This window comes from Callorhinchus milii, unplaced genomic scaffold (assembly GCF_018977255.1).
Source record: "Callorhinchus milii isolate IMCB2004 unplaced genomic scaffold, IMCB_Cmil_1.0 Scaffold8, whole genome shotgun sequence".
NCBI lineage: Eukaryota > Metazoa > Chordata > Chondrichthyes > Chimaeriformes > Callorhinchidae > Callorhinchus > Callorhinchus milii.
The window spans coordinates 11,792,895-11,815,482 of record NW_024704749.1 but is presented as its reverse complement, the minus strand read 5'-3'; the positions used below and the strand labels follow the sequence as shown (position 1 = coordinate 11,815,482).

The 22,588-nt window shown below is 39.7% G+C and overlaps 1 protein-coding gene across 10 annotated transcripts in view; it reads left to right on the top strand.

Moving 5' to 3' along the window:
• Nucleotides 1–22,588, top strand: part of arvcfb (ARVCF delta catenin family member b) — a 128,698-nt gene that overhangs the window by 13,971 nt on the left and 92,139 nt on the right. For 7 of the 10 annotated variants that reach the window (XM_007901787.2, XM_007901788.2, XM_042337365.1 and 4 more), the window contains exons 2-3: nucleotides 2,296–2,351; nucleotides 21,530–21,622. The gene's annotated coding sequence lies outside the window, so the exon portion shown is untranslated. Of the gene's footprint in view, nucleotides 1–2,295; nucleotides 2,356–21,529; nucleotides 21,627–22,588 lie in introns of all 10 variants that reach the window. The other 3 variants (XM_042337366.1, XM_042337362.1, XM_042337368.1) reach the window with 3 other exon arrangements.

Below are 22,588 nucleotides of genomic sequence, written 5' to 3'. Positions count from 1 at the left end.
GTGTCTGTGCTGGCTTTTTGAAGGAGCAGTCCATTCAGTTCAAAAATAAATCTGTTTTAAACAAATTTGATTTGTTCAGTGAAGTCCAGTTCTGATCACATTAGCTTAGTCAATTTTTCTTGTTAACTACCGACTGTTGTTTTTAAAAAGGAAATCTACTTTGAAATGTGTAGATAACTGATGCAATCTTTGGTCTCCTGGACATTCCTATTTCCTTTATTGCTTGAACATTAATCAATTTTTAGGAAAAAAAATCTGAACAATTTGGTTTAGCTTGTGGCATTTATGATGGGAATTTCTATATTCAAAGAGAATTTTTGAACCATGAATATGACGTTTAGCGTTTCCCATCTTGCTTTTATCCCAAAGCAAAGGAGTCCTGTAGCTCAGTGGTTAGAGCACTCGCTTTGCAAGTGAGAGACCTGAGTTCAATTCCAGGCAGAGGGCGAAACCTTGGGCAAGTTTCCTTACTCCTCACGCCTAATAATAATCCCTCCAAAACCAAAACCAATAATAAATGAATCATTTTCAATCTACGACTGTTTGTGGGACATTGCTGTGCGCAATTGGCTGCCGCGTTCGCCCACAAATATATAGTCAATTCACTTTACAGTATGTTCTGTGAAGCGCTTTGGGACGTCCTCCTGACGTGAAAAGCGCTATATCAAATGCAAGGATTATTATTATTATTATTAAAAGCATCAACTCATTTTCCTTTCACTGGTTCTACAGCTTCCTAGATGCTCATGACTTCTGATCGTGTGCCAATTATTAATGCACGAGCCTAGACTTGAGTCTGTGCCAGACTGACTATCAGCATTACAGCTCCAGTCATTTGTGTCTTTAACCAATGTTCTGTACCGCTTCCCCCATAAAGTTTTAACCTGTACTTCAGGATATGCAATATAAAACCTCCAGTGTGCCTAAGCAGCAACCTCAATATTTTCAATTTCAACCTCTTTCCAATCTGAGTGTACTTCATCACTGCCAGAATGGACGTGCAAACAGCCAGTATTACCTGGTCACTGCTTCCAAATTCATGCTTAGAATGTGCAACAGCAAATAAAAATGTTTCTTTGTCTGATAACCTCACAGTTGGGGTGAAGGTTGTGGGTGCAGATTGGTGGTATATTACTTCTCAGCAGTAAAGCTGATTTGTACTGCTGTTCCTGACTTCTACTTGTTTCTTTTTGCCCTGTGATTTTCCCAACATAGGGAGTTCCCAGTTTCTGGTTAAACATTGTGAAGGAGATTTATCACATCTTTCTTTTTACCATAACAATTTGTCATTATCTTTATCTAAAAATATAAATTATGACTGAACTATGTAGCTATGACTGAGTCTGAAATCTCCATTCCTTGGCTAGATTACTACTGCTTTCATGGAGTTTCTGAACCAGAAACCTACGTGCTCTCTTGTAAAACTGAAAGGAAATTATATCTCCTGAGAGTTGGAAATATTTTGTACTCGTTAAACTAATATATCCATCGTAGGAGTAGGGTGTCAAAGGTGAATGATTTTCGGGAATCTTTTTGTTCTCTTAATTTTAATGTTTCCAGAAGGTGTTTCCAGGAACTTGTCTCAGTGAAGTAAATAAACTGGCAAATAAACAGGTAGAGATGGAGCACAGTACAAGTTATATCCAACAGTACCTTATACTTCCCATCCCAAACAAGTTGTTGTTGAGACACAATTCTCAACACAGGTACAATATATTTGCATGTTTTGCCTATTTTGGCAGCTACTGTTGTAAGACAACCAAGAATCAGGCAGGGCAGGTTGCTGAAGTTTACTACTGTTAAGTTAATTGAGTGGTCTTGGAATACTTGTAGCATAGAATTTGAGTCCCAGATTTTTGTGGTGGTTTAAAGCAAAATAATGTAATCCTTATAAGGGCACCAGTTATTATGATGTTTGAGTGCTTTGAAGCGGTTTGTTTGTGTAAAAGACAATGTACAAGTTACTGTTGAATTCACTACTGGCCTAGATTGAGAAGTTGATTTTCATTTATTGATAGCCTTGAAGTTTAATGCAGCTGTAAACTTCAAGCAAATCCTTGATCGACCTTCAGGTGGGTTAATTTAACTATGTAACCCCTCGATACGTAATCAGGTGAGGTCCTTGCATTTTGCAAGAAATTTGATTAACACAAATGTTTTGTTTCAAAAGTGAACTGCACCAGTGTTTTTTTTGCGTGCTTAATTAAAGTACAATTGCTTGTTTCTGAGTGACATTTTTAAGTCTTTTAAACCGCCAAACTGTCTTTTCTAAAAAATGTTCTTTTTTTCCCCCAGGGACCTGCTTGCTTTACTTCAGAACAGACTTCAAATAACAGCACAGTTGTATTTGGGTATGTATGTATGCTCTATTTTTCTCTTCTCCCTTTTCTGTTTGCTTCTTACTTATTTTAAAAGCAAATTACAGATGTTTTGAATAAAATGTCTTTGAATACAGTGAATGCGCCACAGTTTATAGTGGTTTCAAATGGCCTCTTAACGGATATTGATCGGCTCCTCCATGGTTGATGGGGGTGCTGTCCCAGTCACCTAGTGGATAAATTTACTGTTTACTGTTTGCTGTGGATATTCAACAGGAAGTGCCTGAGTTTGATTCCTGATCTGTGCTGTTCACTTGAGAGCAGCCATGGCGGTGGTGTTTCACTGTAATTAATCTGCCTTTAGGCAGGGTTCCCACTCCCAATGGCTGTTCAGCTTCCAGCAAGGATTTCTATCTGTGTGGTGACTAATTTCCTCATAAAGAGCTTGCTGGTCCTCACGTTTTTAATCAATGGTTGAATAACATTTGGGCCTAGATTTAAGCTAATTTCCCAAAGAGCAACGCAAGAGCTGAAAGGAAATGCCACACAAAGGGTTCTTAGCATATGTCATATCCTACAAGAATGGTAGAACGGTAGTTGAGGCAGAATCCATGTTAGCTTTTAAAAGGAAATGTGATAAATACCTGAACAGGAGGAAAGTAATATTGAATGGGGGGAAAAAGCAGGAGAATTGGATGAAATAGATAACTTTCTGAGAACCAGCAGACACCATGTGTTATACACATGTAGGTTTCTATACATCTTCTACTGTTCAAACATTGTGAGTAAAGATCTTCAGTTTGTTTTTGTGCAAAAGGCTCTCAGTTTGCTAAGTTTTGTTGTTTGATATAGCATCTGTTCTCTTTATCAAGAAATCTGCAGTTGATTATGGAGAAATTTCATGTCCAGTGAATTTGTTCATTTAGCACTATTCTTTCTGAAATGCACATAATCATGTAAGGATGCTTTTTTGTGGTATTCTATTAAAAATCTCACTGATTTGAGCTTAATTTAGCCAATGGGTTGGTTTGTCTTGAGACGATTTAAAGTTCTTTCTTGGGAATTTCTTGCTTTGCCCGAACTCCAACCTGTCTGGATTGTTTGAATCTAAAACTACAATTATTTGGAACAAACTCAAACTTTTTCTCTCTTCAGGGAAATGTCTTGTTAGATCTCTCACCATATTCTAATCCTACTGAATGGTGTATCTTTTGGGTATATAAACTTTTCATGTTTGGCAGTCCTCTGAACAGCATATTGTTTTGATGGATATGTTTAAAAAGTGTCCTTTTGATACCGTTTTGGGCTTTGTAAGATTTTTGGGAAATGTATGCTCCATTGCACATGAAGTACAAATGTACAAAAACCCAAGGGAAAATGTGAACTTCGTCTTTGTAAAATCCAATTTCATTCATGAGCTGAAAACTCTGGTCTTCTCAGTTGTAATTAGTTTGACTGAGGAAACTAATTTCAAAACTGCAGATGTGATTATGTTCAGCAGTCTTTAAATTGTTTCTTGGATTTTCTATTTGGTTGTCAAATCATGCAATTGTGTCTGGAGCTGCTGAAGTGTGCCAGCTGTATGATTTCAACAAACTTTGTTACTGTGGATGATAAACAGCTGCATGTTATTCTTGAACAGAATAATTCTCTGATCTGATCAACCTTGGGGAAGTATGGTGCCTCTAAAGCTCATCATTTGTTATTTCGTGGAAAAATAATTACATATGAAACTGCAATCGTCTGATTCAAGCTCTTTTATCAGCAAGAACATTGCATGAAATGGTAAAGTGCTATAGGTGGAACATTAGCTGAATTCTCAACATTTGAATAAAATTAAATGTTCGACTCGATCCTCACAGTGTCAGTGCAACCTGTCACTCCAGTGCAGCGCTGGGGGTGGAGTGCTGCATTCTCACAAGTGCCTTTGAATGAGATAAATGCTACACCAAGGTCCCGCCTGCCTCTTCAGATGGACATTAAAGATTCCATGGCACTGTTGGTAATGAGGAGGGAATCCCCGTGTCTTGCTCAACAACCCCACAGATAAAGTTAGTCATTCACCTCATGGCTATTTGTGGGACATTGCTGCGTGTATGATTTTCACCTCTGCACTGGAGCATCAGCATAGACTGATTTCCAAGTCCCAGTGTGAGTGTTGAACCTGGAAGCTTCTGATTGAAGCAGTGAGAGTGGTACCAGCTGAGCCATGCTGACGCACACTTTTCGCTTTGAGAAATATCTTTACCTGTTGAATTGTATTCTCTACGGTTATTTTTTATCAGAAGTTTTTTTTTAACTTCAATCATGCCTTATCTGTGGTTATATATGGTTTCTCTCTTGTGGCTTGAGAGTTTTGCAAGCGAAGTCTACCATATGCCAACAACAGCAGCTTGCATTTATATAGCGCCCTCCACGCCGGGTGGCGTCTGGAGTGCTTAACCAGTTCATTAAAGTTTCAGTTCTACAACCAAACACTTAATATTGGTTCCTGGAGTCCAGTTCCTATGTGTGATGTATTACATCTAGTATGGCATTATTTTTCAATGCTATATTCAACACCTTCGTGATTGCTCTTTGTTCCCCCAATGCTAGTGTATTGATTTATTCATTAGAATTGGAAGGTTTCAGAAAATTGGCTGGTGAAGAGCTCTTGTGATCTTAGAATCTAGTGAAGCTCTACATTATTTGGGTGGGAGGAAGGAATTGAGAAGAATGAGCAAGTACTTTCACTGAAATGTTAGATTTTCTATTTCAATCTATTCTACCTTGAAGAATCCACTTGTTTTGAAGTTGCTTTTTGTGCCTTAGCACATCAGACCAGGCAGAAGCTGCAGTCGTCTCCACTGACAAAATCACTATATTTCTTTTTCCCCCTTGATATGCATTATACCAATGGATTTCTTTCACTTTGTAACTGCAGGTTGCTTGTCTGATTATCTCACTAATTTAGGTTGGGATTCAGGAAGTGATGCTAATTCTTATTTTTCCTTCTCCCACCCTGACCCAAACCCATTCGTTCTCTCCTGAAATGACAATTTGCATTTATATAGCACCTTTCACCAGGCAGTGTTTTGGAATGCTTATTAGTGGCAGAGCCTGACTCTGAGCTGGAATAATAATTTAATATTAGTAATCTAGTAATAGAAATGGTATCCATTCTTCAAGTTGTACAAATGGGTTGTGTCTTATCTTTCCACCAGGTGGTGATATTGTTACCATCACTGAAATGTTCTTCATAAGCGTTACTAATTTATTTTTCCTCTCCAGTTTTCTCCTGTCTTCCCTTTCCAAGCTGTTCTCTCCTCTTTCCAACTGCTACAGCAAAACTTCCATGTGTTCCAGTATGGCTGTTGATCAGATTGTGTCGGTGGTGGTGGGGGGGGTTGTAAGGACTTCAGTCCTCTTCTCACTTTGTCCACACATGCTCCTCCAGCACAAAATAACCATCAGGAGCAGGATTCGTAGCTAATTCTTATTTTCCAAAAGTATTACAAATAATTTTACTCCCACTGTTGTCCTGACTGAGATTAACTAGGTCAGACTAGAACCTGGGACTTTTGTACAACTGCCAAGAAAAAAAGCACAATGGGTGTCTCATTCCCCTGTCTTGCTGAGCATCTAAAAGTGGGGTCCATTTTAATTGCATGATCTTGAATCATTCAATGTGAAATGCTGCTTTAAATGGGACTGTTTTATTTTGAAGCAAACAATTATGAATTTATTGATTACCGAATCTTACCATTATTTCACTGTGATGGTAGACAACCTGCTCCCAAGTCTATGCTGCAAATGAATCATTTGTTAGAGGTGTGCCATTCTTTGTTTGCTAAATCCAATGATTAATGCCAACATGATGTGGCACCGTGCCACCCAATTTGAACAAGCTTTTGTGTTCTCTGTGCATTAGCAGTCACATCCTATGCCAGAAGTGTAACCCGGATCAAAAAAACTTGCTTATTTGTTCTCAACTTTTTTGGCAAAGCATTGCTAGATGACACAAATTGTTAATTGGAGTGAATCTTCCTGATGCGCTGATACTGTGTTAAAAATTGGTTTCTGAACTGGATTGTGACCCTTTCCAAGTGTTTATTTAGTGCTGTTCATCGGATTGTATTTTTTTTATAGCTACTTAAATAGTTCACAAGAGAGGGAAAACTAGCTCTATCCCAAAATGTCACGCTTGATTACTGTGCTGCAGTTGAAATGCACCTTTCAAAGACCAAGCCTGGTTAAATATTTATTAAACCTATATTTCAAATATTATGTATCTGCTTTTCCAGAATAACTGCACATTTGTGCTTACAGAAACTTGCAAATCAAATCTGAGCTTAAATGCAGTCAGTATGTTGCAGATGTGAACCGAATAGCTGGAATTTCAATTGTCACGCTCACTACATTGCAACACATGGTGTGAAGCCAAAAAATTTGAAGTATTTATTGGATTAATCTAGTTTTTATTGCAGCATAGTACTGACTTCCTCCAGTGTCGGGAGGGTATTTATTGTACGTGCGCTCATTGTTCTTCCCTGTTCTTTATGTGCAATTCAATCCCTAGTTGAAGAGGGAAGCAAGTGATCTGTTGGATATTTCTCTTGAAGCCTCTCAGAGTTTTGTTGTTAGAGAGTGTGTGTTGTGTGATTTTTGCCTTCCCTTTGATGAGGAGACACCTTGACACCAAGTGAATCTCCGACTAAAGATTATGTGCTGTAGCGCTTGCATAATCTTCCCCAAAGTGCCAAATATTAAATGGCAAATGGTGCATAACAACACAGGTGTCAGAGAAAGGGGAATAATTTAGTAACTGCACAATGTGGAACAAATTCAATTCCCAAAATGTTTGAGAATTGAGAAGCCACCAACGTGAAGTAGAGCCAATCAGAAATATATCAGTTTGATAGATTGCACACTCAAAGCAATAGGCAAATAAACTCCATTTACCCAGCCATGCAGCTAAATCTGCACATCTACATACATCTACATACACAAAATGTTAATGGGCCATTTCTTTTCCAATTTGTTTTGTGGTTGCCCATCATCCATTTTCATTTCCGAGGGGGCAGTAAATCTAAGTTCCCCTTAATTAAAAGGTATTTATTTCTGTATAAATAACTAAACCAATTTGTGCAAAGAGTTCATGCAACCTTTTTTATTGCTAATTGATGGCTGTTATGTCTGACGGGACACATTTGACTAAAATTCAAGAGACAACATCGATAATGAGGAAACTGTGGAATTTGAGCTATTTAAGAAATGTTGCTGCTCAATCATTGCACATTTGGTGTAAAGACTGAGCTGTTGGAAATGTAATTATTTCAACTCAACCAAATGTATTTTGTATAGAAGTAACTACAAACTGCGATGTGATTTATTTTTTTTACAAAAATTCTCAATTTTTAAGACATTCTTTCCCATAATTTTCTCTCATTTTGGCCCCTCCTCATCCTTCAGAGCTACAATCTCCAGAAAAAGTCTTCAAGGTTCTTTTCCAGGCATTTAACACTTTCAGCTGCTGGGAAATGGAGTAAGTGATTTGAGTGACCAGGCCTTTAAACCATTCCTGCACGGTGATGTTTGGGACTTATCCCTGGAATTATTAATGATTTAATAATTTCCATGCATTGTGATCCAACCCATTTTCCTTTATGCAGCTTGATAGCTCTGTTTTGAAAATAATTTTGTTCTAAGGCATCGGTATATCTTGGTGGTCTTAGGCTCCGCCTCTGCTGCAGTGCAAAGGGGCTTTTGGCCGGGATTGGTTGTAGGCTCTTGAGTTCTTATGTGCTTCCGCAGTGTTTGCTCTCCGTGGCGTACTGTGGTTCGGTGGATACACAAACCATCTTCAGCCGCGGGAAGCAGCTGATGCAGACTTGAAAGCCACCAGCAGCAAAACTAGTCAGTGTTTGCTCCTCGAGCTGCCTCTTTTGCTGATGAACTGAGCCTAATCCTATAGGGATCTGGATATTGCATTGCCTTACCTAGAGGAGTGAAGCAAAGAAACCTTAGTTGATGTTCTTAAGCGGAGACTGGCTGACCCATCTGTCAAAATGTTACCCTTGTCTATCTATAGATTTTTGCCAGCGATCCATCTCTGAAACTGATAACCTTTTTACAGTTCATGTGAATCTTGCACTGTGTTGAACCCATTCAAATAAATGATAGATTGGGTTGAGATTGCTCAACGCAGCTTACATAATTAAAGGAAAAAAAGCTGAAACTGCCTCTCATCATGTGGCACTTCATCAAACAATCCTCTGAGAACTGACACATCTTATTGAACTGCGCAAGTGAACTTGAGTGACATGCAGCCTTGGGACTCGAACTCCCTGAGTCCTGGTTGAGATTTGAGCACTCGACTGCTTGAGCTGCTGGCTGCTTGAATAACTTTGTTCCTTTTGTGGAATTCATCTGATGCGTTTGAATTCAGACATTGATCATGAGCCTTTTCAGAGATTCTCTTTTTTTTAACGTAGATTGAGTGGATTTGGAAGCGAATAAATCTGTTCAGTTTTGTGTTATGGCTACATTCATCTTGTGTTGATCATAAAACCTCTGGTTTCAGCTGTCTTGTGTTTTGTGCTGCACATATTTCAGTTTCCAGGGATTTGAAGTGCTGTATTTTAAATCAAGGATAAATTAATTCAGTTTTTCTTATGCTGTGGGTTTTAGATGTTCACATCTAGACTTGTAAAAATATTTGCAACTGTGATAAGAGGTACTGGTTTTGCATTTGTGTTTCTCATCATTGCTGAAATTATTTTTTTTCAAATTTACGTTTGTATCGCGCTTTTCACGTTGGGAGGATGTCCCAAGGCGCTGGACAGACAGAGTTACAGACCCGAGCTGGGGATCGGGGAGGGTGGAGGTCAGTAGGGGGGGGACGGAGGGAGATCGAAGAGGTGGGTCTTGGAGGTGGGCCTTGAAGGTGGCGAAGGAGGGGATGAGACGGAGGGACTGCGGGATGGAGTTCCAGAGGGTGAGTGCAGATTGGAGGAAAGCCTGCCTGCCAATAGTGGGACGAGCAAGGCGGGGCCAGAGCCCACTGAGCGGAGGGAGCAAACCAAATGGTAGGAGGTCAGAGAGGTAGGGGATAGCAAGACCGTAGAGGGCTTTGAAGGTGAGGACCAGGATCTTGAGCTGTATCTTCTGTGTGATGGGAAGTCAGTGGATTTGGGCAAGGATGGGGGTGATAGGGTCGCGGAGCCTAGTGAGGGAGAAGTGAATGATCTGCAACCTGTGGAGGGAGGAGTTGGGGAGGCCAACAAGCAATGAGTTTGATATAACGAAAGCGTGTATGAGGGTTTCGACGGCCTGCATTGTGAGACAGTGTTGGAACCGGGCGACGTTGCATAGATGAGGGAAGGCAGAGGCAGTCATGACGCAGATGTGGGGTAGAAGGGATAGTTGAGGGTCAAACAAGACCCCAAGGTTCCGGACGGGCTCAGCAAGGTGGAGTGTGCAACCATGGATCGTGATGCTGTCAGTGCCTTAGGTGAGGAGGCGCTGACGGGAGCCAATCAGGAGAGCCTCGGTCTTGTTGACGTTCAACTGAAGAAAGTTATCTCTAATCCAGGACTTGATGTCTAACATTCTGTCAGCACAGCAGAGGGTCCTGGAATCAAGGGTGGAGGTAGAGAGGTATAGTTGGGTGTCATCCGCATACATGTGGAAGTTGACCCCATGTCACCAAGAGGGAGCATATAGATGTTGAAGAGGAGGGGACCAAGGACAGAGCCCTGAGGAACGCCGCACGAGACGGTTCAGGGGTTAGAGGAGAAGCCGTTTGAGGAAATGAAGTGCAGGTGGTGTGAGAGGTACAATAATAATAATAATCCTTGCATTTGATATAGCGCTTTTCACGTCGGGAGGACGTCCCAAAGCGCTTCACAGAACACACTGTAAAGTGAATTGACTGTATATTTGTGGGCGAACGCGGCAGCCAATTGCGCACAGCAATGTCCCACAGTCGTGGATTGAAAATGACCAATTTATTATTGTTTTTTTTTGGAGGGATTATTATTATCCAATCTGAACCAGTCAAGGACAGAGCCGTTGAGGTCAGAGGAGAGGCAGTGGATGAGGATAGAGTGGTCAACGTGTCGAAAGCAGCAGAGAGGACGAGGAGGCAGAGGGAGCCCTGGTCGCAGATGTCTTCAGTTTTGCTTGGAAGGGGATTTACCTCGAGCTGAAATGATTTAGATACAGGCTGACAGAATTTCTTTCTATTCCTTCACCCATTTAATTTTAATGATTTGCTCACTATCTACTTGGGATTTGCCACTCAGAATTAGAGAAGGAAGTTTCTGCAAGTGTCCTGGGCAATGAATCCTCCAAATTAATTTGGTTCTTCACTAAATGTTTATTCAATCCAAAGTAGATGGTGTATGCATTGAGTCTTTTTTTGAAAGTTAAATGTGATCATGCAGGTTCTCTCATTTGAGGATTAAAAGCAAAGAAACTATTTTCACATCTGCTTTTGTAACTGAGTGATACAGTTTTTATAGGTTTGATGTTTTCGAAGGCTGTTGTGGATACAATTGTCCTGTTTCCTCTGTCTTGTAAGCAAAAAACATCCTTTAATGTAATAAATGGGTTCCTCCAACAGAGATAACATCAGGTTATTTCAATTGCTTCAAAATTGTTGGTTAGTTGGTGGTTTTAAAAGATCCTTTAGCTTGCATATCAATTTTTAAAAAACTCAAGTTGATAAAATTGGATCGCTCAATGTGATTCACTTTCTTTTGAAGTAAACGCTGGGTTCTAGCTATACACAACAAATGCACTGCTGACATGCAACAGCATCCAATGGGAAGGGAGGCCGAGTGCATCAACATAGCCCCTTTAACAGCAAAAATGTGAAATTGTTGGTGCAATTATAAATGAATCCAAGTCCCAGGAGGTTAGGACTAGCATTAGCTATGGAGAGCTGCAGGGACACCTGAATAGGTTATTTTTAATGTAGTACTATAGTTGGAGTAATTGATCCTTTCCCTGATCACAATATTATATGTCTGTACAAGTTAATACTATGTGTGATTTGGATTTCATTCTGAAATAAGAGATGATTGAGAGGTCTGTTGACTGATTAAACTGGAAAAGGAAAATTTCATTGACTAGATTTAAAATTGTTTGAAAACATATGTAACTTTGTAAGCAATAACATGAAATTTTGAGACAATTTTGACCCCTCTCCTGAAGACACTGATCAATGCTGAGGTTGATTCCAGCTAGCTCCCAGACCTCACTCACTGCAATGCAAGCTTTTCTATCTTAACTCGAAAGAATAATAATAATAATAATAATAATCCTTGCATTTGATATAGCACCTTATCACGTCTTCAAGGTGACTCAAAGCGCTTCATATACTGTGAAATTTACTATTTTGTGGGTGAAACGACCATGGGAGTTCCTTTACTCATTGTATTCAAGCTCAAATGATAAAGAATTTGTATATTGTACCACAAACGTTTAAACTCTATTTACAGAGCAATTTAAAATATACAACTATATTCTGATCTTGCCATTAATTTTTGCTTTATTGAGCAGTATTCATGGAGCCTACATCTATCCATCTTATCTATCTTCTTACACACTAATAAAATGACCATATTTATCTGCGCTTCATGAAGGATCTCAATAACCAATTGAGGTAAAGGCATGATTTATACCTGGAAAGCTCTTGCATCTGGGAGTGACATGGGCATATTTGTTTTCGGGTATCTCCTATCGTTCATGAGTTATTTTCAGTTTTGTGTTTTTCCACTGCAGTTACACCTGGTGGCTGCCGAGTCAAAGCAGCGCTGTGGCATTGTGTCACAGAGCACGTACATATGTATGCACACACAATGCAGTTACACCTGATGGCCACGCCGGCTGACCGTGGCGCTGTGACATCCATGACAGAGCACGCACGTAGCCAAGCGGCAGGAACAAAATAAAGAACACACTCGAAGCTAAGCTGTGGCAACATTAACAAAATTACATTTTTAAAGCGTCGAGTACTACCGCAGGAGGTTTCCCAGATGAGTGTAGATAAAGATGAAATGTGTTGTGTGTCAAACTGCATTCCATATCGGATCCTTTGGTGCAAGCGTAGCTGTAACAGGTACATCTCGTAAGAGATAAATGACCAGTTAGACAGCCGCATTCACTAATTGGGGAAACTCCACCAAATCAATTATTTACTCAGCTGTAATTTACATCTCGACTTCCTCATGAAATCCTTCATGTCAAAGCGTGCATTTCCAGTCTTAGTGCAGGTGATGTAGAGCCAGTGGTCAAGCATGACCTTGGGCAATGGACACGTGGAGCAGGTTGTGTTACTGCAATTTGCCCATACTGCTCACTATTCCACAGGAACTACAACAACAATTTCCACTTTTATTGCGCCCTCCACATAAGGCAGCGTCTCATAGCACTTAGAGCCAACCAATTTACAACAACAACAACAACAAGATTCCATTTATAGAGCGCCTTTCACGTCAGGAGGACGTCCCAAGGCGCTGCACAGTTGGGTCATGACCCGAGCAGGGGGAAATGGTCAGGGTGAGGGAAGGGAAGGGAGGGAGAGAGGAGGGGGAAATGGCCAGGGTGAGGGGAGGGAAGGGAGGGAGCGAGGAGGAGGAAGAGAGTCGAGGGGGGAGCTGAAGGCACGGTCAAAGAGAAAGGTTTTGAGACCGGCCTTGAAGGAGGAAAGGGAGGAAGCAAGGCGAAGGCACTGGGGGATGGAATTTACATCGAAGATAGTGAGAGGAAAGGTTTAATGGCGATTAAGCTGAGAAGGGATGCAGAGAAGCACCCTATAAAATGGGAATTTCAATCATCTAAGGGTGCAGTGAGTTTACAGCTTGTGTGAACTGGGCTCAAACACACAAGGTAAATGTCTCTCGCCTCTTACAACACCAGAAAAAAACTCCTGATGAAGAAGGATGTAAACTCTTGATGCATCTCCTGTTATGTCTGATTTGGGTGCTCTATATAAACACCAGAAGCATTGTCATCAATTTCACAAATCCCAAAACACTAACTTCAGTAAGTTTAACCCCCCCCCCCACCCCCACGTGGTTCTGACCTTCATTTTCAATAACTTCAGGTTACTGAGTATGTACTTAGTTCCTAGAAATAGATCTTTGGTGCTCAATAATAATAATCTTTACATTTGATGTAGAGCCTCATGTTCTTGTGTTTAATAGCTACATGTCTTTAGCACAAATTACAACTTGGCTGGTTTGGTCTATGGGGAAATCCAACATCAAGCTTCTCTTACAGATTTATAAAGAACTTATGCAAAGAGGTTTGCATTCATAGTTTTATTTCATAAAACTGAAGTAAGAAAAGGTCAAAATGCTCATCAAACCACTATATCAACATTAACCTTTGTCAATGCAGTGCTGGGACTAAGCATTACATTTGGCTAAATGTCTGCAATCACTTGTTCAGTCTTGTCCAGTGTTAGTTTGCCAACCACATCCAATATCTGATAATGGTCTCACCTTGCAATGCTTTGCAAATTAGCATTCTATTAAATCCATTCACTTTGACAAACACAGCACATTTTTAATTGTCTCTCTGTCCATTATGATGTGCAGCGAACACACATCTGAACAAACATTAATAAGGAGTGAGATAACTGCAATCACTTTGATGCAGCCTCTCCACTGTGTTAAAAGCAGAGCAGAATTTAAACCACTGAAGGTTCATGTTTTCTGAATTTTTGTAATTTAATTGAATTCACTTTTAGAATGGTCAAAATTAAACTTTGAAATGAGTTGGTTGGGTGATCTGATCCCGAAAAGCAAGGGAGGATATCTGCAATACAATTGGCTTCAGATTCCCTGGATTTGGGGGTGGAGGGGAGGAGAAGGAAACCGAGCCAGGTTCCCCCTCCTGTGAGCAAATTGGAGAAACCCAGAAGGAAATGCCCAGTAAAAGGAAACGGAGTTAAACTTCAGTTGAGACGGTGGGGTGAGAGGGGTGGAGAAGAACATCAAATCAATGAAATAACCCTCATCTTTATTCAACGTGAAAATAAAGTCTTGGAAAATGCTTTTATTGATTAACCTTTGCTTTTAACTATTTGGGGGTGGGGGGAGTGGCAAACCTTTAGGCATTCCATAGGCTAAATCAATTAAGACTTTGTTGAGTGGTTTAGGCATTTTATATTGATCCTTAGAGAATTGAGGCAAATCGATTCATTTTCTGTCTGAAGCTGGGCAGTCCACCGTGTTCATTCTATGCTGGAGGTGCCTGAATCATCCTTAATTGCTTTGTATCCAGTGCTGTTCTTGTGAACTGAAATATTGGGATTACTTCTGAAAGAGTATTGTTTATTTTTTACTGTAATTACAAAATTTTTTGCACGTTTCTATGTAGTCCCTTCGCCTTGCTCCCCCGCCTCCTTCAAGGCAAGTCTCCTTTTCAACTGTGCCTTCAGCCACCCTCCCTGCCCCCCCACCCCTCCTGATCCCAACCCCCAGCTCGGATCCAAATCCTTGACTGTCCAGCGCCTTGGGACGTCCTCCCAACATGAAAGGCACTGTGTAAATGCCATTTGTTGTTGTAATTGGTCACAGATGGGTCCAATTGTTGGAATTCTGAACAAAGGACAATCATATTTATACTTGAAACTCTTCATACTCATGAGTTATGAGAAGCTGATTACGTCCCCTCACTGCTAATTCCCAGCATCAGGGAAGCGTTACAAATGAGATTGATGATCTGAATGAAAGTGGCGGATACAAACCTATTTAATCATGTTTTGAAAATGTGAAAAGAGTCATTTTTAGCTTAAGATGAGACTCAGCTGTGCTTATTGACACATGTCCATTGACAGACCAGTGTTGTCTGATGTCCATCTGGTGGATTGCCTAACCCTTAAGGGAATGGATTGACACTGACAATTGTGAATGGTTAAAAGGTAAAAATGTAGCTTTGAGGGGTGGAAGATATTTTGATTTTTAAAAAAAAACTTCTACTTTCACTCCCTTCAATTCCACCACAATTTACATATTTATTGTGTAATAAAATGAGCACACTGAGGTAGTTTCTCTGTATTATAATTGCCTGAGAAATACGTTAATGAGATGTCTGGGAAGTTCAATTCTCTGAGGCGCCTTTGCATGTCACATGACAGGGGAATGGAACATAAATTGTAGTTTCGCCCACAAAATATACCTTCAATTCACTTTACAGTACATTCTGTGAAGCGCTTTGAGACGTCTCGAAGATGTGATAAGACGCCATATCAAATGCAAATATTATTCTCGTGCTCCAAAGCAACCACGAAAAGAATGCTTTTGCTGTTAGAAAAACAAAATTGTTTTTTGATCAGTTGTCATCCTGAATGGATATTGTTCTTATTTTTCCTGAGATTGTGAACCTCCATTCCATCCCCCCCTCTCTCCCACCCCCCTCATAATTCTGCAGTGTTTATTTGCAATATTCTATTTTATACGTAATGCTTGTCAGGCATTGACCAATGCTCCGCCACTGTCGAGTGTTCTGGGACACTACCCTGCGTGAGGGGCACTATAGATGCAAGTTGTTCTTGTTGTATATTGGTAGACTTTTTCAATTTTAGTTTATTTTTCTCCCTATTTTATGACTTGATATTTTCAAATTGCTGGGACTTAATTGTGAAGCGCTGATATTTCAGCAGATTAAGCAAATTCATAGCAAATAATTTAAGAACTGAACTAAAGCTGCTGGTTGGAAGCCAAAATTGTGCCTAACGAGATTCCTTTATCTGTGTGCTGAAATGTAAATGCAATTTTCCTTTGGCTGCCAGATAGCTGTTCCAACAAGTTTAGATTCGAGAGAAATGCAAAATCTTTTTGGTTGATGGGATTTACACAACTAAAACTAACACTGACAGGTGATGAAATTAAGTATTACTGTATTACTGAAACTGACTGTAATATCACATTTTGTAAAGACTAATATTGGGTAGATCAAAGAAGCTCCTTTTTTTGGGGATTCGACTGTCATTGTTAGTGCAGTCCTGTTATCTATGGGAAGAGATTTTCTGATCTGTTCCATGCAGTTTGGATTTTATGTCTGTACGGCCCTCAAAACTGAGGGCCATACAGAAACCAAGATAGTCGACAACCTAAAAGAAAATCTCTAGAAATCCAATTTGTGCTTCCAGAGAACATACTTTTGAGCTGGTCAGATGAAAAACTTCTGGAGATTTGCAAACAGTAACCAAATCCAGGAGTTGGATCTAGAATTACTTGTTTCTCGCATTTCAGAGCGTGTAGAATTTGGCAAATTCATAGACTGCCTTAATTTTGTTCATTTTTTTTAAAGGCAATACAGAAAACCGACTAACGTTGGGATTGAATTCAATAATTTGCGAACTTGAACCTCTAAAATGCTTGCAAAATAGTCTGAATATCTTTGATCTCAGCAAAGCATTAACTTACACGAGTTGAGGAGCTCAGAGAGGGACATTCTTTGGGAATGGGCCAAATTAGGATACAAAGCTAGTATGATTGTAATAAAATGAGTATTAATCTGACCATTGCAATATATGAGCATCTTTAAAACCATATTGTGAACACAATTGGGAAATTATCCAATACTTCATTGTGTCTAACTATTGAGGATTGTGCTGTGTTATGTCTAGTTTGCTTATGTGCAAAGGGGCCTATCCCAAATACAGTAATGCAGACAATTTGCTCTCATGTGTATTAAGTCATCCATGTCTCTGTTCATCCTTCAATAAATTAACCTTCAATAAGTTAAATTCTGTGTTAAATTGTTTGGGGCCACAAACAGTGTGTACACTCCAATAAAACTTTAATTCGATGTTCTTTCAAAATTAAGTAAATTCATTTATTTGAACTGAACCTGGAATTAAATTTAAAATGGCCCTACCACTGGTTGCAACTGAATTGTTGTCCTCTTCTGCAAAGATAAATTAATTTGAGCTTCTCAAGGCATGAACCGCTACCAAAATACCTCCTGTTTATTTACTGCGTTTCAAGGATTTAAGCATATAAACCAGTTGATGTAACTTGAATAACAATGCTGCACATTCTTGCAATGGGAAGTGTGTAATGGAGCCAAGTGCTGTGCTGAATTAACATTCAGTTTTTGTCTAAATGACTGCTTCTATTTGTAAAATAATTTAAGGTGGGAACACATGGAAGGGGAGAAGGACATCGTATTGAATTATAAAATTAAAAGTTGGGGAGAAATATCATCCCACTGTAAAAGCAGCCTTGTAGATATCTGCCAAGTTATAATTTGTTTAAGAGGGCTCGAGTAACCTATGTACCAGCCTCCAACTGGTTTCCATTGACCTGAGCGGGTTGGTATCATTCCAACTCTTGTGCTGTTCCTGGCATTCAAATGCAAGTTTCATTGTGTGCTCGAACACAACATCCTAACTTTTACCATATATTTACTGAGGACCACCACCTCCCCCCCCCCCCCCCCGGGCTATGGTATGGTAGCACTTCCCTTCACAACTTTCAAGACTTAACTTCCCAATCCCTGGGAACGCTCAACAATTTTGTTTCAGATTTCCAACATCTGCAGTATTTTGCATTTTGGTTACATATTTTACTTTTTTTTTTAAACTGGAGGAAATGAATAATTTACCACTTTCTTAAAAAAATGAACACTCAGGAAATGTTTAAGTTCTCCCATATTTTAGATGAAATATGCTGAGCCGTATTAACATTTTCTTGCGAGTTAGTGTGTTTGGAGGCTTTGGTGCTGGGTTTATTTCAGGTATGCGGATCGATAGCACCAATCTCAACACATAAAAATCTTCAGAATCGGGTACAGTGGAAACCCACTATTGAGGGCAAATGGTAAACCCGACGATTTTGCACACAATTGTCAGGTGCCCTCATACATTGGATGGTATTTTGGTGAAAGGTGGACTGAATATTGATTTGCCACATGATGAGATTCATGTATTTCACTTTGAAAATAATTTGAGGTGTGTATTGTATTGGTAATCCATGTTACTCGTGGCATGTTTCCCAGAAGGACCAAACAAATTTAATTCATATGTAGTGTAAATAATGTTCGAATAATTTATCTATATGTTCAATTTCAAGATGCAAACTTGAAGTGGAAGCTACTTTGAATGTAAAGTAATTATCCTCGGATATTTTCCACGTGGTGTGTTAACGTACAACAACGACAAAATTATATTTATAGAGCGCCTTTCACGTCAGGAGGACATCCCAAGGCGCTGGACAGTCAGGGGTCAGGACCCGAGCGGGGGGGGGGGGGAAGGGATGGGGTAGGGGTGAGGGAAGGCAGAGAGGTGGGAGGGCGACCAAAGTTACGATCGAAGAGAAGGGTCTTGAGACCGGCCTTGAAGGAGGCGAGGGAGGAAGCGAGGCCAAGGGACCGTGGGATGGAGTTCCCGAGTGTGGGGGCAGAGAGGTTGAACGTTCGACCACCGATGGTCAGTGAGGTTATTATTATTATTACTGGTTGCTAAATGCATAAAAACCTATAGAGGCTGACTTTTATTTAAAAAAAAGGCAACTGGTTTTGAAACTAAGCAGACGCTGACAGCACTATTTTCACTTCATTGGTCTTCAATACTCCTACAGCAAAGTGTTACTTTTGAATGTAATTGAACACTTTGAAACGTGTTAGAAATGTAAGCAGTTAGTAAAAAGCATGTTGTTAACCGAGTACGGTAATATTCAGGACGAGACTTCATATCTGTAAGTTTCACTGCCGAATTGTGTTGTGGAGAAAAAATGTTGGACTTCACAATCCTTAATGACTTTATAAAGCTAGCAGCAAAACTTGATCTGCTTGTATAATTTTAGAAGATTAGCATACTTTTTCCTTTGAAGATTTAAAATTTATTTCCTTTAGGGACTGTAGATCTGGCTGTAATGCGTATCTACATTTTTAAAAAAAAACTAATCTGGAGATACTTTTAAGTCTGAGAAAGCTGAAGAGCTTAGAAAGATAACAAAGGCACAGAGGTTTCTACTTTGATCACTTGAAATTGCAGTATATTTGAATCTTATCTGACCCTGCCTTGGACCACAAATGGTATTGCTCGATTTAAATATTTCTTCGATATTTAAATTTAATTTCAACATTTTGTTTTGAAATAGCGGACACAATGCAGTTGTGCTTCCACATTCTTTGCTGTGGAGTAACTGTTCTTATGCCCCTCTCACTAAAGCTAAAAGCTGGTAGAGCACATGAGTGGGGCAGCTTGCCTTGTAATGTCGTTTTGTGTCGGGAGGTTTATTAAAATGCAAAGGAAGGACAGAAACGTCATGAGCAGTTTGTTTTGGGGACTGCTGACCAGAGCCGACAATAAAGCGGTCAGAGCTGGTAGCAAACAAATGTCAATTCCTTTCACAGAGCCGTTGTGGCTGCTGTGGAATCTGCCCCACAAAATAATAATAATAATACGTGTATAGCGCGTTTCACGTCTTCTAAACATCTGAAAGCGCTTAACAGAATATACAGTAAAGTGAATTGATTATATTTGTGGGCAAAACGCAGCAGCCAATGGCGCACAGCAGCGTCCCACAAACAGCCGTGAATTGAGTGATCAAATTGTTACTTTTTTAAGTTTATTATTTTATTATTAACCCCGGAAAAGTGATCTGCCAATCGACTAACAACTGGGTTCCTACTTACTGCGCGGTAAACAGAGGCGTGTGGAGTACGGAAACTTGCCAACATTTCGCCCTGTCAGGGAACAGAGCCCAGGTCTCTCGCTCTAACCAGGCAAGTGCTCTAACCACTGAGCTACAGGACTCCCTGTATAATATAAATATAACCTTTACAGCATTACCCTTGGCTGATGTCAGTGAACTCGAAGTGATTCTTTAATATAAGAGATCTCTTAGACTCTTATCTTATTTTGTTCTGTTTCTCCTTTCATATTTTAACGCTGGCCTTGTTGCCTTTGCTGACAAGTACTTCTCTGGGTTTTAGAATATCTCTGTATTTCTTGCTCCCTTCCCCCACCCTGGAAATTTCCATTTAATCTATTACCCTTGAAATAAGCTAATAAAAGCTGAACTTTGTTCTGTTTTGAAGCATCTGCTTATTCTGCAGTCACCGGGCCTGGTCCAGCTCTGTTTCTCATATCCTGGTAACATGATTATTGGCACAGTTGTCAGGGTATTCATGTTCTCTGCATAATTATAGCAATAAATCAGATCTGGTTGATTCATGTGTGTAATCTCCCAACTATTAATCCCAATTTTTCCTGATCGTCAATCCTAACCTTTACCTTCAGTTAGGTAACCACTAAACTGGACCCTGAATGGCAATTAATCCAATGCAACTGTAAATTAATGTTTCAAGAAGTAACCCTGGATATGGGTGATATTTATACATCACTTTTTGCTGCCCTGTTATGTCACATGCCTGGTATCTTTATATGAGATGAATTCTCAACCTGCTCTGGGGATATTTGTGCGGTAATACGATTGCTAAACGTACTTGTTCTGCTGCCGTGTCTGCATTTGTGTAAGTATTGCTCAATTGCTAATGCAATTTTAGTCTGACACAGCCAATGGCGAAGGCAGTGGGTCATCCTCACAACAGATAAGCCATTATTGACTAGACTACTCGTCTCATTTTTAATCAACGGCTGTTTTTGCAGCTTTCCTCATTCGAGATCTGATTCGTGAGGGGAAGATTTATACACTATTTAGGAAATCTCTTAATAATAATCTTGCATTTGATGTAGCGCCTTATCACGTCTTCGAGCCGTCTCAAAGAGCTTCACAGGATACACTAAAGTGAATTGACTATATTTTGTGGGTGAAATTTAATGCTGGAATAGGAGTTTTCTGTAAGGATGTGGGTATTCTGTAAGAATGAGATCGAAGGATCGTTTTTCTCTGAACCTTACTTGTGACTAAAAACTTGCAAATATATCAGTATATACTGTTTTTTATTGTACAAACAGAACTCCACATAAACAATTGGCTGTAAAACTTGAATTGCTGTACTATGCAAGAACTGCTTATTGTGTTTTTTGATGAATCTTCTCCAAGGCTGGTAATAGCTGTGCTTGATGTACTGTGGTTTTAAGCAAGTTTAAGATCATTTGGGGGTGAGGAGATAGTGATGGGTGCTGCTGTATTGGTTAAGTGGAAGGTGTGAGGATCATTACTTCCCTCTTATCCTTTCATACTTTCTAATTTTGTCTTCAAATAAGACCTGATAGTTTTCTATTTCATTTCCTTTTATAGTGCCTACATTTACAAGGTTCCAGGGCTGAGGTGTTGTGGTTCTGATGTTCCGTGCTTGACAGTGTGTAATACTGAAGGCTGAACACACACAAGGTAGGTAGGTTTGGATATTTTATCTGTCGTTCAGGAGAACATTGTGCCTTTTGAGGAATGAATTTTGTTGTAAAGCATGACTGAAATGATTTTCAGAAATGAATAATTTGTGTAATATAGTTTCATAGTAATGGTAGTTTGATAACTCTTAAACCGATTTAAACACTTCATAATTTTGCAGGAAGAGAAATTTCTTCCATGTATGCAAATAGCATTGAAGCAATTTATCAGAGAAAGCTGTTTCAACATCGATGTATTGACAGTTGCTGCTGCTGGACAGTCAGAACTCCTGTGAGAGATTAGCTTCAAAAAGGCCACATTTCAAAACTGAATTTTACCTGCATTTCATCACGTTCTAGATTACTTTGGTTTTGAACGAGATTTTAGTTGGTAGATTCCTTATTTTTTTCTTGCATGTTGAAGTCCCTTCACTTTTGGAACAGCTTAGATCTGAGTTAAAGGATTTTTAAGATATCAGCAGTTTTAACTGATTGAAGCTGGGATTGGTTTTGAATGTGTTAGCTGCTGAAGAGATATCGGGGGTGACTGGCAAGGAACAAGCCCTGATCCATTTTGACTTGTTTCATTTAATTACTCTGTTCATGGGAGCCTTGTTTTGTGCTGCAGGGGAAGGGGGAAACTGAAAGTAAGTGTTTCTTCTCCTTTGGTGAACAGGGTGCTTTTCCACCATCACCATTCTGTAGGCTACAGCGTGGGTTGAATGCAACATAGATGTTTGAATTCTGTTTCAATCTTGCTTCAGAAAATGGCTCTGTTCTGTCCATCACATTCCCACTTCGGCTGGCATTCGTTCTCATAGGGCTCCTGAAATTGCCAATTAGAGCCAATTTATGGACAGCTTCTTTGACACACTTCCAGTTTCTGTACCATTTGAAACAGAAAAAGATGAATGTGATTCATCAATTGTGTTCCATTCACAGTTGGTTTATTGTGTGGGAAATCCAA